General features: G+C 48.9%; 1 protein-coding gene across 8 annotated transcripts in view; it reads right to left on the bottom strand.

Moving 5' to 3' along the window:
* The window catches only part of Ctif (cap binding complex dependent translation initiation factor), a 266010-nt gene that overhangs the window by 242975 nt on the left and 1838 nt on the right, over positions 1 to 21197 (bottom strand). The window contains exon 1 of one of the 8 annotated variants that reach the window (XM_076912449.1): positions 15677 to 15698. The exons of the other annotated variants lie outside the window; for them this stretch is intronic. The gene's annotated coding sequence lies outside the window, so the exon portion shown is untranslated. Of the gene's footprint in view, positions 1 to 15676; positions 15699 to 21197 lie in introns of those variants that run through there. 8 annotated transcript variants of the gene reach the window in all.

The following is a 21197-nucleotide window of genomic DNA, read 5'->3' as shown; positions in this document are numbered from 1 at the left end:
CCTGGCTCATTCTTAGAGCATGCCATCACTGAAGTTGCTAGGATTCTGGGCTCTGCAAAGACCTCTGCTGGCATGAAGGGGTGGCAAGGCACCCACTGCCCCCAAAGCAGCCAGCAGCTTGGTGACAAGGACATCAAGGCCATCCATATCTTCACAGACCACAAATGAAGACTTGTAGATTGAGTGCCAGGAAGGAATTGAGGCTTAGAACAGCCATAAACCTCCTGCCTAGGCTAGGCCAAAGCACCAGGAACCAGCTTTGCAACCAGGAGGATTGTAGCCTTTGCCCTGGTCCTCAGTGTCTGGTTTCCTCACCTCTGCCCATGTGGCCTGCCCACTTCTGTAACACACTTCTTCACCTGCCTTCACATACTCCAAAGCCTGGGTCCACACAGAAGTATCTGAAGGCCCCAGCCCTGGCTCTCTAATCCAGGCCTTGACCTAGAATGTTTCTCTGGCCTTAGCCACTCCTCTGGCCAGACCAGACTGCCGGAGACCTGTGATTTGGCTCTCTGCTTGCTCACCGCTTCCCTAAGATGCCTTTACTGACTCCTCAAGGTGGCCAGGGTACCCCCCCTAACCTCTCACAGTTCACAGCCCTCTCTTTTCCTGCCTGTCTTTCCTGCTCAAGGGTGCAATCCCTGCAAGCCTATGCATCCCTTGAAGGAAGAACTATCTCAGCCCTTTACTGTGACCTATGAGAGGTCACAATGCCCTGAACTCAGCCCAGCTCCTGCCTGGCAACAGAGTAAATTCTCAGTGACTATCTAACCAACAACATCTGGCTTTACAAAGCATCTCTTCACCCAGGAAGAGAAGTGATCTCCTTCCTGGAAGGGCAGCTCTGATGAGCTGAGGGTTTTGTATAATTCTTTGCTGTAGGATAGATCTCACAGACCTCCCTGACTAGACCTGCTCTTCCTCAGCCTGCCCACTGGGCATGGTTTCCTTTGGATTTCCATGGTGCCCAGCAGCGGACATCTTCCATCCCTACGGAGAAGGCTAGAAGTTCATCAATGAACTTGATTCACATTTACAGGTTGAAAGTGCTAATAAGAGTTTGCCTTGATCAATATCATCTTGTCCCCTAACTGGAGGAGGCCAGGGTCACTGTCCCCAAAGACAGAGGTGAAAAAAGTCAATCATTCTACATAAATAGAAGCCAGATAGAAGCCAGCGCTGGTTCATCGGACACGAAGAAAAGAGCCCTGGCCCCAATCAATGGCTGGTGCTGCCCACCCGTGACTTAACAGCAAAGGCAGTGGACGGCCAGTTCAGGTGCTCGGCAGTGATTGTGCAGGGCTGGGGACTGAGATGTCCTTCAGAGGAGAAAGATTGAGCAACAGGCTAATTGCAGGCTCCCTCCCTGCTTTTAATGGTGCGGCTGGAAAATGGAGAGCTTTAACCACAGAGCAGTAAATCAAATCATTTCTCAAGCATGCTGGCGAGGCCGGGCATTTAAAGGAAACCTGTTCTAAAGCCTTTTATAGAGCAAGTTCACTGAACCTCTTGAAATCGGAGGTTAATTTCTGGAATTCTTTTAAAAAGAATTTAACGCACATTGGCTGGGCATCCCAAGCCCCTCGAATCTGTTTGCCTTGCTGCAATTTCTCACTTGTACCTTCCCTAGACTGTCTGCCTAGGCTCCCTGGATTGTACAAGCTTTGTCCCTTCCCCAGGGTGTGCCTTTCCATTCATCAAAGGGTCCATTGTGGATGTGTTGAAAGAATGGTATACCCCAAATTCATGTGGCAGTCTGACCCCCCAATCCCTCAGAGCATGACTAGATTTGGGGATATTAAGGTGAAGTGAGGTCGTAGGTGGGTCCTACCCCAATCTGACAGGTACCTACCTATCTAAGAAGAGAAGATATGGACACAGCCATGCAAACAGACAGCTACACGAAGCTGCAAGCGGAAGAAGGCTGTCTACAAGCCAAGAAGAAAGGCTTCGGAAGAAACCAAGCCCACTAGCACCTTCCCTTGAGAACTGTTAAGAAACAAATGTCTGTTGTTTAAGCTGCCCTGTCCTTGGCCTGAGCACACAGAGGCAGACTAAGTCTGTCTGGCACCCATGATCTGAGACCTTGGGCAGAGATGTAGTTCATGGCTCGATCACCCCTCCCCCTGCCCCGCTCAGCTCCTCGGCCCACTGAGATGCACAAAGCCCAAGCTCACGCCTCATTCTCCGAGGCCCTGATGTGGGTGCTGTCATTTACTCACAGGAAACAGAGCCTTCTCACTTCTGCTGTCTGCTGGGTGCAGGGTGTCAATATGAGAAGGAGATCCTCACACCAGCCTGGCTTTTTTTTTTTTTTTTTTTCTTCTGAAATTAACACCTGGCTTTTTTTTCCCACTCTTAAAGCATTTTCACATTAAAAAAAAAAATCTGTTTTCATTCCACAATCAAGGTCAACCAAGATTTGGGAGTGAGAGACTAATTCATGGCCAAATGGCTTACCAGGTAGGATCATAGTCCTGTCCCCTTCTGCATGCCCTGCTGGGAGTCCTGTCTCCCTTCTGCTGCCTCACTGCTGGTTCTACTTTGCCTCCAGAACTTGAGCAGATCCTAGAGTCTGAACTGACCCTCCCCAGCCAACCCCCCATCCCTACTGCTTTTAGGTGCTGCTCACCTCTCCCTGCCTGTTCTGACCTGGTCTGAGGTCTGGCTTTGTCCCCTAGAGTCACAGACTGAAAGTTTAATCCTCAAGTGTGGTCTTGTTGGGAGTGTCAGGAGATGGAGCCTAGTGGCAAGTCTTTGGGGGTGTGCCCTCACAGAAGAGTGCAGAGCTCTGGTTCTCCTGGCTTCAGACTTCCCAGAGTAACCCTGCTGCCGCCACACACGCTGTCTTCACCACACAGGCTTCTAGATACTGACAGTTCCACATCCTCAAACCTCAATACATATGAAGTAAAGAAACCTCACTGCTTTCTAAAAGGAGCCTGACTCTGATGTTTTGTCATGGTAATATAAACCTAAAATACCTCCAAGTGCCAACCCTACTGCGACAGACCAGCCCCACCGCAGCAGAGAAGAAACAGGCCTAGGTGATGTGCACCATACAGCACAGTCACACTACAGACCAGAAAAGTAAAAGACAGTGGCCCACCTGTGACTCCACACTGTGACAGGAAGAGCATGAGACTAAAAGTCACGACGTGGCCTCTGGTCCTGTGCCAGCTGCAAAGCCTTGTGTGACACTTCTAGTTCCCCTGAGTATCCTGGAAAAACCTAGAAGCCAACACTGCCTCCCTGGCTACAAAGCAAGCAGGAGGGGACTTCGGAAACTCACAAGCTACAGCTCAAATGAGTGGCACCTGGTGTTATGTCAAGTTACAACAGTCCAGGCAACTGCTCAGCTATTTCCTGTAGGGGGAGGACAATGACAGCAGCCAGGAAGCTCGGACCCCAGTAGGCATTCTGCCCAGAAGGCAGCAGATGAGGGCTGTAAGTGCCCGGGGCCGCTGGAATTGCATCATGGAATTGAGTTCCCGGTCTCGGTATCACATGAGAGGTGCAGACAGTGCCAGGATAATAAACAGAGTCCGGTGCAAATCGAGATCTCGGACTAAATAAGTATGCAAGTTTTTTTTAGCATAATTGTACTGTGGCCAGTTCCCATGCAATGGGGGAAGGTGGTTTAAGGCATAAAGATAAACACTTCTTTACATGTAACTTAATGCAACAGAGTGTCGTCTATTTGCAAGACCTCCCTAAAAACTATTGAAATGCACCTGGCCAACCATACTCTAACAAACTTTTATTTCCTACAATGGCTGTTCAGGTTAAGTAAGTTCAGGGGCTGGAGAGATGGCCCAGTGGTTAAGGGCTCTTGCAGAGAACCCAGGTTTGATTCCCAACACCTACATAGAGGCTCACAACCATCTACGGCTCCAGTTCCAGGGAATCTAATGCCCTCTTCTGACCTCTGCAGGCACCAGGCGTGAACGTGGTGCACAGACATACAGGCAGGCAGAACACTCATGCACATAAAATAAATACATCTACAAAAGAAAAAAAAACATTTTAATTAGTAATGTCACTTTTATGTAATATCTACTTTCCTTCAATGGTTATCTCTTAACAAATGTTCTCCTAGGGCAAGCTACAGGAAAGCCAGGCTTTGGAGGATTTTAGGAGGGGCTGTTCAGAGGGCTTATGTAAAACTAACCCGTACCCACCATGATCCTCCACAAGTAGGGGGTCCATCAGCACAGGATTGTCTCCCCTACTCTCCAGGCCTGAAGGAACCTGCTTGCTCTCTAAGTGATGCCTTAAGGACAAGAGGGCCCTTCCTCCGCACTTCTCCACTTCCACCAACGTCCTCTGTGCAGAACAAGCTCTGGCCTCCAGAACACTGGTGACCCACTCCATGCCGAAGACCAGTAGGATTGTTGGCAAATGGCACTTGAGAAAAGCTAGCCTGTGTAAACAAACAGGATCCCCAGTCTGAATAAAGCTAGGACACTTCTAGAGTAAAAATAAAAAGGTTTAAGGTCACCTCATCTCCCACCTCCTTGGAGTCTATACTGCAAGGCTCAAGGGAGGCTGTATTTCATCCCCCACAGAACTCCCCATTATAGAGAAGAAGGCTTGCCAAGACAGCATCCATCCCGCCATAGGAAGCACCTGTAGGGCTGTCCAAAGCCCCAGACTACACTTCCCCAAGAGGGTGAAGCCACCTTTCAACCTCCCAGCTGGCTTAGGGGTACTGGGAGAGGGAGCTGGGCAGGTGACCTTGAGGGAGTGAAGTCACCGAGCTGGTTATTATGGTGTCTCTCTGAGGTACCTTTGATTTTGACTGGAAGCTGAACTTGGCAGTGGTTAGAAGGTTAGATCTTTTGGGATCTTGGGAGAGAGATGCCTGTTTGGTTTCTCTTCAATTTCATGATGTCAGATTTCCAGGAGACCCTTCTGTGGTCCAATGCTCTGTTCTGCCTACAGCCTCTCCAGCTCTGAAGCTTCCTTTCGGCTTGCTTCTCCCTGGTTGGCTGTATCTGTTACCACAGAGTTTGAGACCCTCTGGCCCTGGTTGTCTGTATGTGTTACCACAGAATTTGAGAACCTCTGGCCCTGGTTATCTGTATGTGTTACCATAGAGTTTGAGACCATCTGGCCCTGGGAACTGGCTCCAAATAGATTGTTCTAAGATCAAATGAAATACGCCACCAGATGACCACTAGAAAGCCTATTTATCTCCCATCCTCTTTCCCACAGAAGAACGTTTTGGTCTAAATGTGCCCTTCAAAGGCTGGCACTGGGAAGTGAGGCATGATGGGAGGATGCTGGGAGGTCACAGGGCTCCAGTTGTATAAAGAGATCAATACAGACTGAAAAAAGACTTAGCTCTGAGATCACTCAAGGAAGGACACAGTGAGAAGGCGCTTACCTGATACAGCCCCTGCCTGGATCTTGCATATCCCACCTTCCAGACCTGGGAGCCAAACAAACTCTTACTGTTTATACATGACCCAGCCTGTGGCTTTCTGTCACAGCAGCCCAGCAAGGGCTGGGACAGAGCTTATGTACTGGCATTCTGAAGAACTTATGTGCTAGGACTCTTCCCTCCTCCCCTGTCACCACTCTCCTTCTCCTCTTCTTCCTCCTCTTCCTCTTCTTCCTTTTCTTCTCCCTCCTCCTCTTCTTCCTCTTCCCCCTCCTCCTCTTTCCCCCTCCCATTCTCCACTCTGTTCTCCTCCCATGTGTGGGGGTTACAGGTCTGTGCCACCAAGCCCAGCTGTTGGCTTTAATGTACATTTAAACAAATACGAAGCTTTACATTTTCACACATCCCTCAGTGCTAAACTGGAAAACACCCTCTGCTCCTCCAGCAGCATGGATGCTATTCTTTAAGGCACAGGGCAGTTTTGTGGCAAGTGAGAATTGTCTCATAGGGTCCTGAGACTGGTGGGGAGCACTGGGGTAAGGGCTAAAGGGAAATAAGATGCTGGCCCCGGCACCTCAGTTCTAGTCCGCTCTCCAGGCTCATGAAGGCCACTAAGGAGACATAGCATGGGACAGGGAGGAGGACAGATTTGGAGTCAGATTATTGCTTCTTCATAGCTGTGTGACCTTAGGCGAGTTACTTAACCTCTCTGTAAACTTGGCTTCCATATTCTCGTCTCTGAAATGTGAACACGGTGCGTCCACTAACCCTCTTGAGTTTGCCGGAGGATTAAATAAGTCAATGACTTTGAAGCTCTTGGGATAATGCGTATGGTGAATACTATATAGATCGCTTCTATTATTAAAAAAAGAAATTAAAGATGATGGAAGGACCTTCTGACTAAAATTACGTTTGACAAACATGCCAGGCTTTTGGTAGACGTGAGGGATGAGGGATCATGGTTTCCAGGACCCAGATGTTCAGTACTCTAATATATGGCATAGTATTTACATATAATCTACATAAACCCTCCCATGTCCCTGAGCTCAAATATATATTACTTAAAATTCCAAATACAACATAGACGTGGTATGAATAGTTGCTAAAGTGTATTATGTAAGAAATAAAAAAATCTGCATATGTTCAGCATATATACAATTTATTTGTTTAGCTTGGTTTTCTGGGACAAGGCCTGATACAGCTCAAGCCAGTGATCAAGTTCAAGCCTGACACAACATGGAACCAAAGATGTCCTTCAGCTTCTGATCCTTCTGCTGCCTCCCTAACGCTGGGATTACAGGCATGAGCCACTGTATCCCCAGATACAGTTCTTTAAAAGATATTTTTGAGTCTTGGTTAAGCTCCACAGATGCAAATCCCACAGATACAGAGGGAGGGATGGAGGGACGAGCAACTGTATTTTACACTATAGGACATCAATATTTTCCATAAAAGGCCGGACATGTTGCCTCACAGGCCATGTGTTTTCTATGACAAGAATCAGGACAGACACACATAAAGGAACACACATGACTTTTCAGTAAAACCTCACCATGGGAAGCTAGCATTGGGCTAGATTTGATGGGCAAACCACAGGCTGCCAAGCCTCAAGCTAAATGGAGTCCTCTACTTTACAGGTGAGGAACCAAGGCTGGGGATGTTAGTTAACAAAACCAGAGGCCAGGGCACTGGCTGCCCTAAGTCAGGCACTCCATAACGACAAGTCCCAGGCCAGCAAAGGAACAGCATAGGCAGGGCACAGACACCTCACTACCAATGCCACATACAATGCCATGCTGCTGAAATCAACACCCTGAGGGAAGTGCAGCAGAGGCCATGATCATGTCCCATCAATGCCCAGGATCCCTGGAAGTGAAGCATGGGATAGCACGCCTTCAGATCCATCCCGGTAGCTCAGCAGCAGCCTAGGCTCAGCCACAGGGAAGCCTCTCAAGAAAGGGCTTAGATCCATAGGCAGCCTCCTAGGGAAAGGCTCTGTCTTGCAAGGCTAGCTGCTTACACCAGAGAGAACTGGAGACGTGTCAGATAAAATGAAAATTGCCACACATAGGGTATGGCGGTTTAAGAGTGATGCCCCTGTGTTGGGTATTTGAACACTTGGTCCCCAGCTAGTGGCACTGTTTGGGGAGGTTTAGGTGGGCAGGCTTTTCTAGAGGAAGAGGAAGTCACTGGGGGGCAGGTCTTGAGATGTTCAAGGAAGGTTTTCCTACATCCAACTTGCAGTTTATTTTCTGTGCCTGTGGCTGAGGATGTGGTTCTCTGGCTACCACGCCTGTCACATGAGCTGAGTTTCTCTACCATAGAGTCTTCCTCTAAAACCTTAAGCAAAATAAACTCTTCTGTCCATAAGCTGCTTTTGGTCCTGGTGTTTTATCACAGCAACAAAAAAGTAGCTAGTACCATGGGGTAGGGCCAACTTTCAAAGGATGAATAAAATGAAGTATTTATTAACTATCACTGAGTTCAAAGCACACACACCAATCTTTACACACGCTCCTTTTCATCCACCTCCCCCAACACCACCAATAAAAGACAAGTGGGAAGTGAATTTAGACTTCCATGAAAAGAAGCTATGAGATCAACTGTATGGTTAAACCATGGCCTCCAAATTCTTCAAAAGCCTTGTCCATCCCCTTGAATGTGGACTCCTGACCAATTAGCATGTGAGTGATACACTCAGCCAATGTCTGAACTGAGCTGTAAGCCATAGGCAGCTGCTTTTCTTGTTTCTTGGGACATTCACTTTTGGAACCCAGTTGCTATGCTGTAAGGAAGCCCAAGTTCCCGGTGAAGAAGGCAAACAGATGAGCCAAGGCCCACAACAGGCGAGCACTCTGCCCTTGAGCTACGCTCTCAGAACTTGGTTAGATTACACCTCTAGCTGACCTGAAATTTGTGCAGCCAGAACTAGCCTTGAGTTCCTACCCTCCCCCTTCTCCTCCTCCCCCTCCTCCCTCCTCCTCCACCTCCTTCCAAGTGCTGGGATGGCAGGCTTGTAGCATCATGCCCAGCTGGTGTTCGATTCCTTTAATGCACATTTAAACAAAGACGAGGTTTGAAATGTTTTATATGCTCCTATCTAATCAACTAAAATCCCGTTCTGCCAGCTGTCGGAATGCATTCCTTTAAGTCACAGAAAGGGTTCACTGGATAGAGCTAGTTATAGACTGAATTATGTCCCTTCCCAATTCATCTCTTGGGGCCTAACCCTCAATGTGAGTACTCTAGGAGAAGGGGGTTGTGAAGATCTGATGAAGGTCAGGTGAGGCCAAAGGGTAAGGCCCAGACTCAATGGAGTTTGGTGCATGCATCAATGGAGCTGTGTCGTCATCACACACACACACACACACACAACTTTCCTTCCATCTGCCCATCTGTATGTGTGTGTATGAGTATCTTTGTATGTGTACGCAGAATAAGACCCTGCTACTTTCCTTCCGTGTGTGTGTGTGTGTGTGTGTGTGTGTGTGTACAGAATAAGGCCATGATAAGCAACAAGAAGGTGGCACTGAGAAACAGCAAGGCCAGAAATCAAATTTCTCAGCACCTCCATGTCCTGGATGCTGGGACAATGAGGAACACAGCACCCACAATTCCCCACTCTGAATGGTTGGCTGGACAGACAGCTGAGGATGGACAGGGTAAGTTGTGGGAGTACTATTCAGAAACAGAGAGACAGGTCCCAGCTGAAGCTTCCAGAAGAGTAGAGACATGGAGAGCTGGAAGCCCTGTGCCTGCCTCTGCAGACACAGAACAAATGCAGGTCCTCACTGGGTTCATTATATGGTTCTTTCTAGCTAAAGTTTCCCGAGATAGGGTCCAGTCTGCCTTTCCTTTGTCCCTTATCCTCTTCCCTACTGCACCCCAAACTGAGCTCACCCTTGCCCTGCTCACTCAAGCCCCAGAAACTTCCGGGGCTACAGGCCAAGAGACTCTGCTGTGTTCATCTGGAAAGTGGCCCCTTCCTTTATGGCTTAGGTAGGAACTCACCGCTTGTTACTTAATGTTGTAACAAAAATACCTGACAGAAACATTGTAAGGTAGGGAAGATTATTTTGTTTCCTGCTACAGAGGTAACTTCATCCATCACCACAGGAGGGCTGTGGAACAGAGTTCCATTCCAGGCAACAAAGAAGCAGAGCAAGAGTGGCCCTCTAAGACACCCCAGAGAGTAAGTACTTCAGCCCAGCTCCACCTCCCGTTTCTCACCGCCTCCAACAGTCTCTGCACTCTGTGGGTCCATCAGGAGATAAAACATGTAAGAGATCAGAGCGCCCATGACCTAATAGGCTCTGGAGACAGGCCAGACAGACATATTCAGAGCTGCGTGTCATTACCCACTCAGGCCTCTCGCAACCCAATCACATCCACAACCAAGAGTCTCCATCACATCTCCTGTCCCCCCTCATCTCACGGTCTCTGAAAACGGAGCCAAAGTGAGGAGCCAGGACTGCTTTGTTTCCTGAGCAGAAAAGAGTAGAGGCCAGGTTGGGCTGAAGAGCCTGAGATGCCACAGCCACCGCCCTAAGCTGTAGGGGACAGGTCCTAAAGCAAGGGGGCAGTCGCAGGTCTCCTGGGCCAGGCCCCTGTAATCCACCCCCAGCTTTCTCAGGCCTGGTGAGTCAGCTCTTAAGAACCTAACTCCCCAGCCAGATCTAGTAGTGCAAGTCTGCCATCCTAGTAGTCAAGGGGCTGAGGCAGGTCAGTGTGGGCTAGGTAGTAAGATTCTGCCAAAAACAAAGCAAATACAAAATCTCTGCCTCTGGGGCTGCAGAGATGGCTCGGTGTTTAAGAACACTTGCTGCTCTTACAGAGGACTTAGGTTCAGTTCCTAGCACACAAACGGCAGCTCATTACCAAACTAACTCAGTCCCAGGGCATCTCACTCCCTCTCCTGACCTCCGAGTGCAGCAGGCATGCATACTGGCAAAATGTGGTGCATATACATAGAGACAAAACACTCATACATATAAAATAAAGAAATCTAAAAATATCTCACTGATTTTTTTTTTTTTTTTGCATCTGATTTTTGGCTCTCAGGACCATTCAAAAGAATCTGGGCAGAGGTGGCCTTGGCTGTCACCAGGGCTGGGTGGAGCCCAGGCTAGGAAAACAGATCTTTACCCCAGATTATTCAGAGAAGAGCTGGGCATTTTCCCATGAAGAAGCTAAACCTTAAAACAGATTAGCCTGTCATGAGCCACAGGAGAAGCAGTACAAAGGGAGAGAACTGACTACAGTTTGTTTCCTAGACTACTCATGACATACTTAGGGCACCATCTCATCCTGCGTCCTGTTTCAGGTTAAAACAGGAAAGAGATCCCTGGATAGATACTGGGCACTCAGTCAGGAGAGACCTTGAAGGAATAGTGCTTAGCCCGAAGAGAAGCCTAGGGGTTCAGCAGACTCAAAAGCCTGGAAAAATGGACTATGGAGTCTTGGGGCTCTGAGATCCTAGCCAGGGTACGGGAGGCACACTGTGGTCCTTGGGTCCAGAGCCATAATGTAGTGAGCCTTCCGCCCTGAGAGGTTTCCAGGTACTCACTTGCTGAAGGCCAAATTCCTCAGATTTCCCATCCCCTCACTCCCATACTTCCAGAACACGGATTATGACAAAGACCAGAGACCTTCAGATAGTTCCCAACTGTATGAGACCCCCCACACTGCTAGGAAGGAGAATCAGGTGACACACTATGAGACTTTGCCTTTCCCTGTCAGGACCCTATCTTCAGTGAGATCCAGATCCGGGACCCCCGCCCTGCTCTCCAACCAATCTAGTGCATTGGGTAAATCTGAACTGGTGAGATCTTTGTCTCAGCCTGGGAGACGACCCTATTGCTGGCCACAACACTGACAGGATGGCTCAGTGGTTAGTGTACCTGAAAGCCTGTAGAGAGTGTTCTGAAGAGCTGGGAAGGTGTGCCTCAGAACCACCCCCCACCCCCAATTGGCTTTTCTATAGTGAGTGTGTGTGATCTTGGCTAGGTCCCTGGGCTACACTCCTTTTAGAGCCCTGCTAGAATTAGTGTGTGAGTTCTGCCAGCCCTGCTAGGGACCCCACAGAAATCACAGGAATTGTGACCCCTGGGAACCCTGACACTGAATGAATAACAAAGGGGTTGCTATCTCCGCTCCAATGTCCTAATGTCACAATCAGAGAAGCAACTGGGTCACAGCAGACCACCAGGAACTGGGCACTTTGAAAGACACTTTCCTCTTCTTATATCTATTACGGATCCATTAAGCAAGCCAGTTTCCAGTGCAGTGAACAAAGTCAGTCTCCTCGGGGATAGGCTCCTGCTGGCCTGCCAGAGGTTGACAACCAAGTTCCCTTCTGCTCTGATGGCCCTGTTCTCAGCTGTGTCCTTGGAACTTGCAGACAGTGGCTCCTTACTTGGCCCTCTGCTGCTGCCTCCATGGGCCTACGTGCAGGGAAGCTGAATGGGTAAAGCCTGCGCCTCAGGCTGCTGCAGCAGCCACAGCTGACCATGCGCTTCTGTGGATATAACTCATCCTGGGCCCTCCTCACAGGACTTGGGGTAGCTTGGCATGGGGTGGGATCAGTTCTGCTGTTGAAAGAATTCATTTCTTCCCAGAGAAGGAGAGACCATCATCCTCAGGCAGCCAGCCCAGGTGAACCTGAAGCTGTAGCCTTAGTGTTAGCGAAAACAAAAGGAGGCTCAGGGGCCCTTCCTTCTCCATAGCAACCCACCACAGGCAAGTCTGGATAACGAATGGATAGGCATGGAACCCCACGGTAAGAAGGGGCAGGCCCCCAAGATGCAATCTCACGTAAGTCTTGGAGTCATAAAGAAGAAAAAATGTAGATGGGGTGACTTGCTTGCCCAGACTATGAATGACAAGCCTCTCCAGAATATCACAGGGGGCTCAGTCCCTGAGACCGAGGGTAAAAAGGCAAAGCTGAATTGTAATCGGCTAGGCTACTTCCTAGCTGTGCAACCTAAGGCAAACCCTTTTTGTGCCCTCACTGTTTCATGGATAAAACATAGGTCTGGAAGGCTAATATATAAAAAGCAGCCACTATGCAGTCTTATACAATGATCCAGCAAGTGCTCAGTTTTTAAAGTTATCACTGGGCTTTCCAAGGCCTTCAGGACAAACCTGCCGCCTCCCCTGACCCTGTGCTACCAAGAAGCTCCTATTAGCATCTGACTGGCCCCTGGGTAAGAACGAGTATGCAGGCTCAGTGGTCCACGTGCTCAGTGGATATACCATGTATTTACATTGTGTCCTGGGGTACACTGTGAGACTGGGGAAGAAGTCTGGAGGGAGAACTACTATCTGGCTTGTAAGATGTTACTGGCTACAGATGAGAAATGAAAACACTGGGAAGGGTAGATTTACACCAAGGTGTTGTTTAACTCCTGTTGCTAAAAGTCTAAAGGGAGTCTCCAGGTTATTGCAGTCAGTGGATTAGTGATGATCACATCCATACCCTGGCACAACTGACCATGCAGACAAACCCTGCTGTAGAAACCCTCCTTCCCTAGTACTGCTCAGCATGAGACTATTCTGTCCTTCCCACCAGGATGGAAAGATGTGGAAGAGGCATCCTCTCAGGGTCACCAATTTCATCCCCACCACCACCCCTGCCTCCCCACCGCCTAGCCAGTGCCAGATAACAGCTAACCTGAACCAAATGCTGACAGGTAAGAGTCTTAGGATAAAAAGATTAAGGAGAACCAGTGGCATGTGGACAAAGTGACATTTTCGGGGAGCGGGATGGTAACTGTGTCTGTTTCCGGAATCTCTGGTCCTCACCGCTGGCCCTGTCAGCACTGCAAGGAGGCCAGCAGAAGTGGGCAGAGCTGACCCAACCTGGCCAACCTTACCGCAGAGGAGCTTATGCTCTCCTTAGCCGACATGAGCATGGACATGTAAGCCTCACAGATGCTAGCTAGCCACCCTACACTGCAAAGAGAACAGAAGAGCAAAAGTCTTTGTTTATAGGAGAGCCTGGGATGCTGCAGACAGACACAGCACTCAAATAACACATGTGCTGAAAAAAAAAAATCACACCATGACGCCTGATAGGGGACAGGCCAGGATGAGAATTCAACAGCAGGCCACTGTCTCAGTCTCATGGTTCAACTCCTAGCAAATCCCCCAAGATCATGGCAAAGGCTTGTATGTCTCCAGCAGGTGGTAGTCTAGGTATGTTGTATACCTTAAGGGATTCCCTATAACAGACTCAGAGGGGCAGCATCCATCCCACCCAACACATTCCTTCCAAGTAACTTCTGGGTTCTGTGGCCACTATCACAGCCAGGCATTTCCATGTCTCTATCCCTCAGAGTCTTCCTTACAGAAGTGAAGTTTCATTCTGTCAAGTACATACCAAGTGCCCAACACTGAGCCTGGCATACAACAGACACTCAGCTCTGTGCATATGGCTCCCAAGTCGCTTCCTTACAAGCAACAGCATGTTCTAGGCAAAAAGAAAAAAAAAGTGTCTCTCCTGACTGTAAAGTAGCTCAGAATGTCTATATCGAGATAGGCATGGTAGTTCATGCCTATAATCCCAGTGCCTGTAAGGCTGCCACAGGAGGATCACAAGTTTGAATACAAGACACTTTGGACTACATAGAGAGTTCAGGGTGATCCTGGGCTACATATATAAACCCTGTCTCAGAAACCAAGAACGAAATCAAACAAAAATTTAAGAAGTAACTGAGGTATCACAGACTATGCCTGAGTAGCCAGCTCTGATCCAGTCAACATCCATCCTTACAAGCCCTCTGTGTGGTTAAGCCAATTAAGAGAGGAACTGGCTGGATTCGCAGTCTTAGCTCAGCAAACAGGGGCCTTTCTAGCAGAAACAAGACGGTGAAAGTACTAGAAATCCTGTGTCACTAAGCTTCAGGGGCTTCAGACAGAAGTGTCCAGTGGCTGCGGAGGCTTCTTACAGGCAGAAAACAGCCACACAGGGTGGCTAAGTGCTGCTCTGGCCTGCATTCCCCAGCAGGTGAAAGGCCAGCCAGTTGACCCCAGATGTCTCTCCAAGTTTGAAACTATATCTTAGGGTACAGGAAGGGCATGGCAGCATATGGTCTGGAGAAGAAATAACCATGGAAACCCTCTCAGGGCACCCTAAACAGCAGCCTGGAAAGATGCCAGCATGAGAGCAAGTCGTATGAGAGAAAGCTCTGGGTTTGTAGGCACGTGGGACTCATCAACAAATATGTTACTTTTTTTTTTTTTTTCCTTGCAGTGCTGGGGATTGAACCCAGGATCTCATGTGCAGGTCATGCGTAGACCTTTGCTAACTCCCAAGGTGAGGCAGGGCCAGTTTTCCACACCATGCATCTGCCCGCAACACTGTGCAGCTGTCTTCGAGGCCCGCTCTCTAGGTCCTACTTAGGGCCCTTCCACCCTCCTCTTCTCTGCTTCAATCACTATTCTCAATGCTCTGGGCCCAAAGCAAGACTCTGAGGGCAGATTTAAGCCAACAATGGGTGAAGAACCCCATCTTCTCTAGGTTCTCTGAGCCTCTAGCCTCCACAGTAGGAAGGATCTGGCCCCAAGACTGTGGGCTAATTTCTTCTGTGGAACCCTAGGATAAATAACAGGTGGTCATCCAAAGCTGTAACAGGCCTGAGGTTTCCAACTACCCAGAGATATTTTTCTCCCAACTTCAAGTCCAAATAGCCCAGCACCACCCATACTGAAGCCAAGGTACAGGGAACTGATGTCTAGCCTGTGTTTTCTCCAGGCAGGGCACACCTCCCTGTGCCCGCTAGAGGCAGGGCTCTCTGTCCTGGAGGAGACACAGTCAGGGCTTGGGCCCTGGGGTTCTGAGCCGTGAGCCTTGTGTCTGAGCAGGCTCCCATGTCTCAGGGCAGGGCTTCCCCTGCATTCAGCGAGCCAGGTTGTTCTTAGAAAGGCTGCTGCTGCATCTTCTGCAGCATCTCCAGGCACTCTGTAGTTGGAAGGCTTCCAGAGCATTCCACAGTGGCACCAAAAGTGTCTAAGTCAGTATTGGGGTGCCCCTTAGAACTTGTGCATAGATGCCTTCTCTGGCTGACCTCCAATCCCAGACACAGGCCCTGCCTGCAAAGACCCATGGGACACCAACACCTCCTGTGTGCCAGTCATAGCTTTGGGTCTCTGGGTCTAAACCGGAGAATGCTTGGCCCCAGCAGCAGCCCTGTACAATGATGGATGAATGAAAGGGGGATCTTCTGCACTAGGTCCCCTCCTCTGCCTTGTACAGCTCTCTGGCTTTTTTCCTATGTGTCCCCATCTTACCTCAAATACACCACCTGCTCCTCAAAGCAGTTCCCCTTCTCGAGGGCCTGGGCTAGGGCTCCACTCCCCGTGGATGTTGAAAGATGAAAGCGCCTCTCTTGCCTAAACTCACTCTGATGCATCCAGCTGAGGCTGCAGCCTGATTCTGCCAGCTGGGCCTCCGGCATGACACAGCATCCCTGCCTGGCTTCCCTAAGGAGCCCGCAGCCCTGTGTGACAAAGGATTCTCTGACAATGGGAGGAAGAGGTCTGCTCTATTGTCTACTGCAGCCCTGCCAGGGTCTAGGCCCCTCAACACCTCACAGATGCAGCCCCACTCAGAACAGCAGCTCCTCCTCCCCTGGCATTGTAACTATCTGTGATTCTGGTCCAAAGCCTGTGACACCGAACTTGTCCCTGCTCTTTGTCCTTGGCCTAACCCAGCAGACCTATTCCAGCTTATGCTTGGGTTGCCACTCACAGTCAGTCAGTGTGACCAAAAGCCTGGCAGTCTGTGGTGGAGGGTTCCCTTTAAATGTAAAAAATAACCACAGGCTGTGCTCCCCAAATCTGCTTAGCATGTAGGCTGGTTTTATATCAACTTGACAGAAGCAGGAGTCATTTGGGAAAAGGAAACCTTAAAAGTCCACACCATATTGGCTGGTGGAACATTAACTTGATTGATGATTGGTGGGGGAGGGTCCAGCTCATTGTGGGCGGTGCCATCCCTTGGCTGGTAGTCCTGGGTGTTATAAGAAAGCAGGCTGAGCAAGCTGGGAGGAGCAAGGCAGGAAGCAGCACCCTCCATGGCCTCTGCGTCAGCTCCTGCCTCCAGGTTCCTACCTTGAGTTCCTTCCCTGACTTCCTTCAGTGATGAACCTGTGCTGTGAAGTGGAAGGGAAATTAACCCTTTCCCTCCCAAGTTGCTTTTGGTCCTAGTTTGTTACCGTTAGCCACGGAAACCTAACTAAGACAACATGTGACCCTTGACTCATCGCCAGTCTCGCCTGGCTTTAGACACTGCCGCCCCAAGAGCTCAGAGGCCACTTTGTCAAAGCCCCCTCTAGATGGAACATCAGTCTAGTATCTGGTCCTCAGCTGGTCATGAACTACTTCCTCAGCTGAGTCCTTGGGTTTGACCTCACTGCTGACAGTTCCTTCCCAGAGCCAGTCTGCTCGGGCCTCCACCCCATTTGTCCCTGCTGCCCTTACCACAGAAGGCCCTTTTCCTATCTCCTCTAGCTAGTTCCCTTCTCTCCTTTAACAGTCAATGCTTAGGATGCCTCCTTCAGGAAGTCCTCCCTGATAGTAGGCGCTCTATGTCATCATGTACTTGAAGAGTCTTAGGCCTTTCCGCTCCACTGTGGTCAAATGTAACAATTTGTGTTTCGCTCCCACTGCTTTTTAAGTCAGGGCTCTTACGCCTTTCCTGCATTATAGCCCAAGTCTAACACAGAGCCAGGCCTAGAAACAAAGCCCAGTCGCAATAAAGAAGGTCGTGCTGACTGCATGATGATCAACCAAAACCCCCCTTGCACCCCACGCACACACAGTTTCCCCCAGATCCACATCTGGGTCATTAGCCAACCTAAAACCCGTCACACAGAATACCTATACCTATTCCCAAATACACCTCTTCCAATAAACCATCCCGAACTGATCCTACTCTATGTATCATTGCTATGGAAACTGCCTCCCATCCTTTATGTACTCCACAACCCTTCTCTGGAGTCAGCAGTTGGGTCCAGCTCCCTGGCTGGACATGACCAGGTCTCCGTTCACAATGAAGGTGTCAGATGGTACAGCGGCCTCCTTAGCACAGGGCATGGAGGGTGTGGAGCCAGGAGATACGGGGTCCGTATGCCTGTTCTAAAGCTTACTTGCGACTCGGTCACATCCCTAAAAACCATTTTATGGACTTAGCCACCTTCCTTGTAACATGGGCCAGGGAGATGAAACCAACCTCACGAGTAGAAATGAAAAGTGTCCATGGGGCGATTCATGTAATACACATAAAGCCATGTAAAGCCTGGGTTTCAGCCAAGCCCCATCGTCCTCTTCCCCACTGCTGATCTGGCTTTGATTAATTTACTTAAAGACCATGGGGAAAGCAAGTACACTAGCGTCCATGCCATCGGGCCAGAAAGCAACACACCAAGTAAGAACAGGGCCTCCACTCCTGAAAAGCCCGCTTGTATTCCTGGATGCCAACACAAAATACAAAGCAACAAAAGCCAGCCCGGAAGGAAAGCAATCACCAGCCAAGTGAGTGTCAAAGTAAGAGAGGAGAAGAAGTGGGCAGACTTTGAAGTAAAGGTAAAGACCCACTTTTGTTGTTGTTTTGCTAAGTATCTGGTGTAGAAAAAGAAACTGGGTCAGTTGTAATAGCATATACCTAGACTAGTAGGATATGCCAAAGATGTGGAGGCAGGAGGATCATGAGAGAGAAACTGAAGCATGAAAGACCAAGGTTCCCTGCCCAGCTCTGACAAGAGTTCCATGTGACTCTGCTAAGTTACCTAACTTCAGAGGCCCTGAGGTCCCCATATGGAGATCAGGCAAGCTGCCTCTCTACCTATTTGCCTGGCTCCAGGGTCGGGTCTGTTCTCACCTAGTTCTGAACCACAGCTCAGCTAACACGTGACCAGATAAGTTCTACAAAAACACCTCTGTGGGAGAGTTCTCAGAGACTGTAATTTGCCTGTCTGTTTTCCTGTCTCTCCAGAAACAAGGTTCTGTGTCTCAACCACGAACCTACAGCATCTACCGTCCTGATCAGCACTGCAGAGAATATAACCTTCTAGTCAGGGTAGCAAAAATGGAATCCGAGGATGACAGAGGCCTCACAAGTGAATTTGGGACTAGACAGCCTCATGCTAACATCTACCCAGATTTTAAAGCCTTGAAAGGTCTAGTGAGACCTTGACCAAAACCACAGCTTCTCTCTGAGTCACAGCACATTAGAGTGTGTGGGGGGTGGGGGAGCAGAAAGAACATCTTCACAATGCCTTGATCTCAGAGGGACCTGCTGGTTGTCTTCAGGGTACATCTCCATCAGCTGCCTAGCTTTTGAAGAAGAACATAGCTCTAGATCCACCCAAGAGAGTCCAAATAGCCTGTAGTTCAGGTAACAGAGACAGGAGGATTTTCTTATGTCTGCTTCCCTCTACTTTTGCTCTAAGATACAAAGCAGTATGAGGCCTGGCAACCAACATATGTGACACTGATTAAGTCCCAGGATGAGTACTATAAAATATTGGTGATTGGTTACGTCCCTGGGGCTCCATTCTTGTAGTGTAATGTAACTATTCCCGGTGTACTGTCTCTTGTGTGCCCAAAATGACAGGGACTGTATAGCCTCCATGGGTCCATCACAAGCATTTGAGAAACTGAAACCCTTGTGCCCACAACAACAGCTAGAACAGTTTTAGAATCTAACACAGAGGTTCTCACCCTTCTCAATGCTGCGACCTTCTAATACAGTTCCTCATGCTGTGAGGACCCTCAAAACATAAAACTATTTTATTGCTACTTCATAACTGTGACCTTTGGTACTGTTACAAACCATAACATAAATATTTGTGTTTTCTGATGGTCTTGGGTAACCCCTGTGAAAGGGTCATTTGGGCCCCCTAAAAAGGGTCTTAACACAGATTGAGGACTGTTGCTCCAACACATAGCAAGAACCAGCTGTTAGTCCCTCTTACATGTACTTTAAGATACACAAAGTCAAAGGTGCCCAATACACATTTGTGAATGAATGGGTGGGTCAGATAGTTTTCTGATCAGTTTGACAACCTTCAAAAAAAACCCCAAGCCCATGTCTGAGAACCTTCATTTGTACAAACACCACTGAGGCACTCACACAGATGGGTAGGAATGCTTTGCTGGTTCCTAGGCTTGACCATCTTGAGACACAGAGGAAGACAGGGAGTTACATTTTCAATTTAACGGCACCAAAAGCAGTAAAGAATAAATCTTGGCAGTACTTAGGAGGTTGAAGCAGAAATGTTGCCGTGCTGTTTAAGGCCAACCAGCCTGGGCTGTATAAGTATATCCCAGGTCAGGCTATCTCAAAACAAAGAAGCAAAACCCTATGCAAACAATATATCTTGGAATCACCAAGAGCTCCGTGAACAAGTGTCTGTGTACCCTATGTGCTTATTCTATGTTAACATACAATAGGTACGCCACAGCCGGCAGGTACTCATCAGTATCAAATTATTAGATGATTGATAAAGGCCTGTGGTTTATAGTAGCTGTTTTCATTATGCATTGTTATTTATTTTTGATGAAATCTAAGCAAGATTAAAGTACCTTTAATTCTAGCACTGCAGAGGCAGGTGAGTTCAAGGCCAGCTTAGTCTACCTAGGGAGGCTAACCAGGACTGTATATAGTGAGAGCCTGTTTCAAAGCACCAACAACAAAAAGAGCCTTTTGACAAGGAATATGTCCCAGGATAACTTTCTTGGGGTAAATTATCTACTTCCCAAGGTACCAAGAACCCACCCTCAAAAAAAAAAAAAAAGTCACCGTATAAATAAAAAGCTGTGGGTACTAGGTACACATCCGTTTTCCCAGCACTGGGGAGGTAGAGGTAGACTAGGCGACATTGGGGGGAGCCCCTGCCTTAGAAATAAACATCAATGGTCTGCAAAGAGAAATCACAAGAGGAAGAAAGCTGTCCTTTATTGAAAGGTCATAGGCAAGTAACATCACTTCCTGAGCCTTGGTGTCCTCGTCTGTACAGTGGGATTAGCGCTTCCCTATCTCACAGGAGCCTCTTAATAACTGTACTATGTGGTGAGGAAACCCCACTCTGTAAATTCACAGAGACATTCTTGTTCTAGTAATCTCTCACCTCGATGGCACCATACCCAGAAAGCCTTGCGGATCACAGTCCTCACCAGGATAGGCACTGGACATGACACACCACCGCTGAGGCTATTGCTATCAGCAGAGTCCTGTTTCACATACTCAGAGGACTTTCCTCGGGCTACCCGAGAGCATCCTGCCACTGTCTAGCGTCTGTTGAGGGAAATCTGTTTCTATACAACTGGGTTGTTTGAAAGTCCTGAAGGTTTCCTTTCAGGGACCACGGGCTGCTAGGAACTGAGATTCCAGAGGTTTGGGCCCAACCCCTACACTGGGCCAAGAGGAACCCGGCAGGACAGCCCATCGCTCCTCCCAGTGCTCTGCCGCGCCTCTCTCTGAGCAGAGGCGGTGCTTAAGCTGTGTCACTTTCGACCTGGGGAGGCTCTCAACATACGAGCCTGCAGCTTCCGAGGTGTCTAGGCGTTGCACGGGGCCCTAGACAGAGAGGGATAATCTCGGAGCTTCAGAAATGACAGCCGGGAGGGCGGGGTAGGCAGTGGGGTGTGATCCCACAGGCCTGAGGGCAGAGGCAGACAGGGTCTGCGGGGCAGGCGTTGGTTCTCAATGGAAGAACTGAGAGCAGGGAGAGGTGGCTGAACGCATGGATTCTCTCTAGGATCTGGGAAAGTAGTTGAGGAAACGCAAGCACGAGCATCACGGGGAGCC

Source organism: Arvicanthis niloticus, chromosome 14 (assembly GCF_011762505.2).
Source record: "Arvicanthis niloticus isolate mArvNil1 chromosome 14, mArvNil1.pat.X, whole genome shotgun sequence".
NCBI classification, from domain to species: domain Eukaryota; kingdom Metazoa; phylum Chordata; class Mammalia; order Rodentia; family Muridae; genus Arvicanthis; species Arvicanthis niloticus.
Note: the sequence above shows the minus strand (reverse complement) of the source record. Positions and strands in the feature narration are given on the sequence as shown.